Here is a 6070-nt window from a genome sequence, read left to right as displayed (position 1 = left end):
ATCATGACCTAAGCGAAAGTCGGACGCTTAACCGACTAAGCCACCCAGGCGCCCCGCTATTTTTATTTTTTTAAGACGTTGAGTTTGTTCATTCCTATCAGCCTCACCAACGTGTTCTAGTTGGGAGAGGAGTGATACTGAATGTTCTGGGTGATGTCACCAGAAAAAGGACTAAGCCGTATTGTGGTCATTTTGTGAACAAAGTTCTTGTTGTTTTTCTCCCAGCTCTGGATTGAAACATTCTGTTTTCACTGCCTGTGCTGTTTATAATTGTCCTTGTCTGGTCAAGGTGGGCTTTTTCACCCTGAGTCCGGGCAAGGTGCCCTTTATTGTCATCTCACTTGACCTTTTAGCCAATTTCTTATGTATAAACAACACATGAAAACACCACCTGGACTGAGGCTTTTACTAACTTTGGAATTAAATTCCAAAGGAAGCGTCAGGGACAATTCAATAGTTGAGGAACCGGAAATTGAAAGGGGGCTTCCACATAGGTCTGCCTTTACTCCTTCTGCCATCTCATGGTTAAAGTATAAATAAAGTCTCCTGCATTACTGGATGAGCAGTGGAAATAAACAGGCAGAGACCCACGGCTCAGAGCACCATGTCCCGTGGGAAGCCCCGTAGGACTTGGGTTCCCCTAGTGACAGAAAATGCTTTATGGAGAGATAAAAGGATCCAGTGGGCAGACAAATTTGGGAAAGATCTAATACATAGAGCTCAACAGATTTATCTCTCTGTGTGTCTTCTCAGTGGGTTTTATGTGTGGAAATGTATTATATTGCTCTAAGAATGAAAATAATAGTACATTTTTATGTATTTACATATATGTGCTTTACACGTATTAACTTATAAATCCTCGCGTTGGCCCCCATGTCTGTTTGTTCTGATTTGATATGTAAGGAAATGGAAGCTTGGAGAGTAGTTTGTGGAGTTTCATAAACTCATCTGACCAGAGACTGATTTTGAGCTACGCCTTGCATGGCTAGCAGCAGTGGAAACGTGTTCTATGCTCTGAGCAAACTCATGTATAGGTAGGTAATTGTGGACGTACAATGGCCTTGCTCTGGTTTCTGTTCGGGAAATGATGGCTTTTCTGAGAATCCGCATATTGTACAGATTTGCCTCCCTGTGATACTCTTGCTTGATTTGATACCAGAAATTCTTGAAGAGGGATGCATATATCTTAAAGTGACAGGTTTAATTTTCCAACTGCACAGCCTCCTGGATGGGGAGAACAGATCCCCTTTCTGCAGACAGGTCCTTCTTCATGTGGGCTTTTTACTAGCTTCTCTTGAAGGCTGGGACTTGGTGTGTGGAAAGGGAAGACAGCTTTGAATAGGGCCTGGGATCCTGCTTTAGTCAAGCGAGAGAGCATCTGATTAATAAACCAGTGAAATCCTCCTCAACTTAAAGGAATGAAAAAAAGCTACATTTTTCATCAGGGTTTCAAATGCACATCAGTTGGTAAAGAGCCAAAATGGCATTTTTACAGATGGTCTTAGCTTCAATTATTTATACATTTCTTTGAATTATTTCCATATTACACAAGTGATGAAATCATGTTGGGTAAATTACTGCCTCTGCTCCCCTAGACAGCTCATTCTAATACTTTAAAAATTCTACAGTTATTTCCCATTACTCTTAATATAAAATAGAAATTCGCTAATACTGCCTCCGAGATCTGGCCCTTGTCCTTTACAGCTTCAGGGCCAATGCTAGTTCAGGCTGCCTTTTTGTGCTAATAGGATAATAACAGTACTCTGGTTCGGCTATATGTATAGAGAGGGCTATATTTTTAGCCCATGCATATTCCTTGGCCAGGTGCCCTTGGGTAGTGCACAGCCTTTACAGCTGCACATGACTGACCCGCCTAATCTCCTATTCCCTGTAACGTCCTTCATGTTTTCTTGGTAGTTCTCATCACACTTAAGATGACTTACTGAATGTCTCCCATTCTTGCTAAAGGATAAACTCCCTAAAGGATGGGCCTATATTTGTCATATTTACTACAGTATCTCTAAAAATGAACAAAATGCCAGGTTACCTAGTAGGCTCTTTATGATGTTTGTTGGTCATGATGTTTATTGAATGCAGGCTTGACAATTGGCCGGCATGGGTGTGCGGATGACTACAAACGGAAGGAAAAGTAAGCTTAGATTTTACATGGAAGAACTAGAAATCTTTTGCCTAGGGTATGTCAACCTGGGATCTTAGAATCAAACTTAGAGGTTTGCGTGGAATAATCAAGTTTGGTTTAAGCAATTCTCACCCCTTGGGAGGCTATATTTTGCAAATCTCTTCTGTTGTGAATGTTTTGTGTTCAGATAGCCAGATGTTCCTGCTATCAAAAAATGGTATGTTTTCCTAGTATGTGCAGTGCTCTCAGAGCTTATCAGAGACATAGCTGCAGCTGGGGCTTCCACTGACTGTTGGGAAGGGCTAGGAATACACCAATGGTTGTTATTTGATACTAACCTCGTGATCTTCTGACATGCTGGTTCCCATTACTGTCTCTCTGTTCACAGAATTTCTTTGGGATGTGATGCTACATTGGTTGGATCGTTACATTCTCTTCCCAGCTGTATTGGTTTCCAAGGGTTACCATAACAAAATATGACAAAGTGGGAGGCTTAAAGCAAGAGACATGCGTTATCTCACAATTCCAGAAGCTACAAGGCTCAGATCTGTCTGCAGAGACATGCTTCCTTTGCAGGCTCTTGGGAGGAAGCCTCTCATGTCTTTTCCTCACTTGTGGTGGTTGTTGGTCCTTGGCGTTCCTTGGTTTGTACCCATACCTTCCACTTTCTTCATCCCTCTTCATATGACTGTCTTCACTCTGTGTATCTGAGTTTTCCCTGTCTTCTTTGAAGGATACAGAGTGGATTTAGGGCCCACCTTCATTTATTATGACCTCACCTTAAATAATAATATCTGCAGGGGCACCTGAGTGACTTAGTCTGTTAAGTGTCCAACTTCGGCTCAGGTCATGATTTCATGGTCTGTGAGTTTGAGCCCTTTGTTGGACTCTGCTGACAGTTGAGAGCCTGAAGCCTGCTTCTGATTTCTGTGGTTTCTCTCTCTCTGCCCTTCCTTGCTCATGCGCTGTCTCTCTAAAAAATAAACGTAAAAAATAAAAATTAATAGTAATACCTGCAAACATTCTATCTCTCAATAAGGTCACCTAAGTCTCAGGTGGATGTGAATTTTGGGGGAGTAGGGGCACTATTGAGCCTGGCACACCAGAGTTCAGTACTCTTTAAGGCTGCTGGTTTGTGTGGTAGGTCTATGCGCCACTGTTCTTTGTGTGACCTCGTTCATATCATGTCATCTCTTAGAGTCATTCTCTGTAAAAGGGAACTAGTATTTTAGGAGGTTTTCAGGATTAAATAAGATGGTATACATAAACCGTGTGACACAGAGCCCGCACATGGTAAAAGCATTTAATACACTCATTATTATTTCTTTCCTTCATATCTAACCTGAACCTAAGGATATTTTCTAAATTTCTTTTTACTGATATTCCAAATCAATTCAGATTTCCTTTGATGCTTTAGTTTTTTTTTTTTTTGGTACTTTGTTGATTTTTTTTTACTTCAACTTTTTTAGTGTTCATTTTGAGAGAGAAAGACAAAGTGTGAGCTGGGGAGGGGCAGAGGGAGAGAGAGGGAGACACAGAGTAAGAAGCAGGCTCCAGGCTCTGAGCCGTCAGCACAGAGCCAGATGCGGGGCTCTAGTCCGTAAACCGTGAGATCATGACCTGAGCCAAAGTCAGACGCTTAACTGACTGAGCCACCCAGGTACCCCTGTACTTCTTTAATTTTTATTCGTAGTCTGCAGCCAGTGATCAATCATTTTGATTGATTTTGGTTGATTCTTCTTTGGGCAGAGTGCTAACTCCTGGAGAAGGAACGGACTACAGAAGAGGTAAGAGCTTTTGCACTGGCTTTGATTACTCCACTATAGTGGTAAAGTTCTCAAGAAACATGTAAGTCAGTGCTAAAACAGAATGAATTAAGAAAAGTCTTTGCAGGGGCGCCTGGGTGGCTTAGTCGGTTAAGCGTCTGACTTTTGCTTAGGTCATGATCTCGTGGTTCGTGGGTTCGAGCCCCGCGTTGGGCTCTGTGCTGACTGCCAGCTCAGAGCCTGGAGCCTGTTTCAGTCTGTGACTCCCTCTCTCTGACTCTCCCCTGCTCACGCTGTCTCTCTCTCTCTCTCCTAGAAATAAATAAAACATTAAAAAAAAAAAAAGAAAGAAAAGTCTTTGCAGATCAAAAAAATTTTTTGATTGCACATTGGCTTGAAAAAATATTATGTGGTAGGGTTCTTCCAACTTGGCACAACCATGTTAAATAATTTCTGTAGTGGGTTGAAATGGTAATAAAAGTCAAAATCATATGTTTGCATTTTCTATGCAATTATAATTTGAGCTGAAGTTACTTTGGCAATGGAGTAGATTATAAGTGTAAAATTGCAGCCTAGTCCCATTTTGCACTTAGGGAATGTCAATGTTGTAATATAAATTAAAACCCATGTATAAATAATCATGAGGGATAATTCAATTTAGTTAATTTTCATTTTCTTCGGAAATGTAAAATTGAATAAAAGTTAAGAATCTCTTGGAGAAGGGACAAAAATGGGCTAAAATTTAATTATACTGTAATTGTTTAAAAAAATTTTTTTTAAGTCCCAGGAAAGAAAGAAGTTTATAGATACGGAATGCCTTGAGGTGATTGATTCTAGGAGAGGAGAGATTAGGTTTCACCCGAGCTTTACCATGTATTGTAGCCTTAAAAACACATGGTTTAGGATTAGAAACTCATACGGTGTTTGTATGTGACAGAATTTGATTGAAGATCCAATATGTTTTGTTCCACACTGCTTAAAACCAAAAGGAAGGTAATTTAAAAGCCACTTGTTCTTGAATATCGTTGTATCTTTAATGACAGTCATACAGGTCTCAGAGAAGACGGCACAGTCTGGGGTATTTAGTTGGAATAAAATAAAACAGCAGAATAGATGTGGAGACCAGCACTTTAAATGGGTGGAGGGGTAATGTGTGGAAAGGAAGTTCACTTTGTTCTCTGTGGCCCTAAGAGATGGGAACAGAACTATGGGAATAAGTGGTAACATGTAAAACTCCCTAAAAGAAGGTGTCGAAGAAAGCTTCCCTCCATTGACATCTGTGCTCTCTCTAAGCCTAGGATTGGTTGTTCTAAGCAGAAGCTTTGAGTTGACTCCTGTTGAATGTGAGGTTGGACCTTAGATCTCTTCATTCTTGAGTTTCCAGGATTACAAAATTTTTTTCTTTTAATGTTTACTCAGTTTTGAGAGACAGAAACAGAGCGTGAGCAGGGGAGGGGCAGAGAGAGAGAGAAACACAGCATCGCAAGCAGGCTCCAGGCTCTGAGCTGTCAGCACAGGGCCCGATGAGGGGCTCGAACCCACAAACCGTGAGGTCATGATCTGAGCTGAAGTCAGGCGCTTAACCGACTGAGCCACACAGGTGCCCCTGAGTCTCCAGGATTTTTAGGTTGATGACCAATAGTCTATGATTGAAAAAAGTTCAAGGGGCAAGGTGATGGAGGGTCTGGAATGTTTGTCTACAAAGTAGAGTTTTGATATACATTAGTAGCTGGATATTAGGGAGAGGCTAAGACTGCTTGACGCCTGGCATAATAACAGAGAGGGTTGGGGGATGGAGTCTGAAAGAGGGAGATTGAGAGACAAAGGTAAAGAGAGGATGAACAGGAATATATCCAGGTTCCCTCATGGATGCCCTCTCTTCTGTAAGCATTCTGGGAGTTAAGAAATGGAAAATCAAGTTTCTCTTAAATACGTAATTTCAGATTGAGGAGTCAGCATTTTGTCTCCTGAGTGGAAAAGAAAATCTCAAATTCATTGATGCCAGTTCACTATTCTCCAAAGGAAAAGCTGACAACATTCTGTTGAGCAATGGCCATGAAAGCTGATAGTCTCCTTAAATCACTGTTTACCATGTTTCCTGATTTCATGTGCCATGTGGGGCCCAGTAGACACACTGTTGTTGTCTGCTAGAGTAAGAAGGGAC

The 6070-nt window shown here is 41.3% G+C and overlaps 1 long non-coding RNA gene across 1 annotated transcript; it reads right to left on the bottom strand.

Moving 5' to 3' along the window:
* Positions 1 to 1216: 1216 nt before the first annotated feature.
* LOC144236933 (uncharacterized) lies at positions 1217 to 2651 on the bottom strand. The gene is made up of 3 exons (XR_013336697.1): positions 2479 to 2651; positions 2048 to 2131; positions 1217 to 1353 (listed from the first exon to the last, which is right to left on the bottom strand). It is a non-coding gene; the product is annotated as an uncharacterized LOC144236933 (long non-coding RNA).
* Between the last annotated feature and the right edge of the window lie 3419 nt (positions 2652 to 6070).

Source organism: Crocuta crocuta, unplaced genomic scaffold (assembly GCF_008692635.1).
Source record: "Crocuta crocuta isolate KB4526 unplaced genomic scaffold, BGI_CrCroc_1.0 scaffold126, whole genome shotgun sequence".
Lineage (NCBI taxonomy): Eukaryota > Metazoa > Chordata > Mammalia > Carnivora > Hyaenidae > Crocuta > Crocuta crocuta.
Note: the sequence above shows the minus strand (reverse complement) of the source record. Positions and strands in the feature narration are given on the sequence as shown.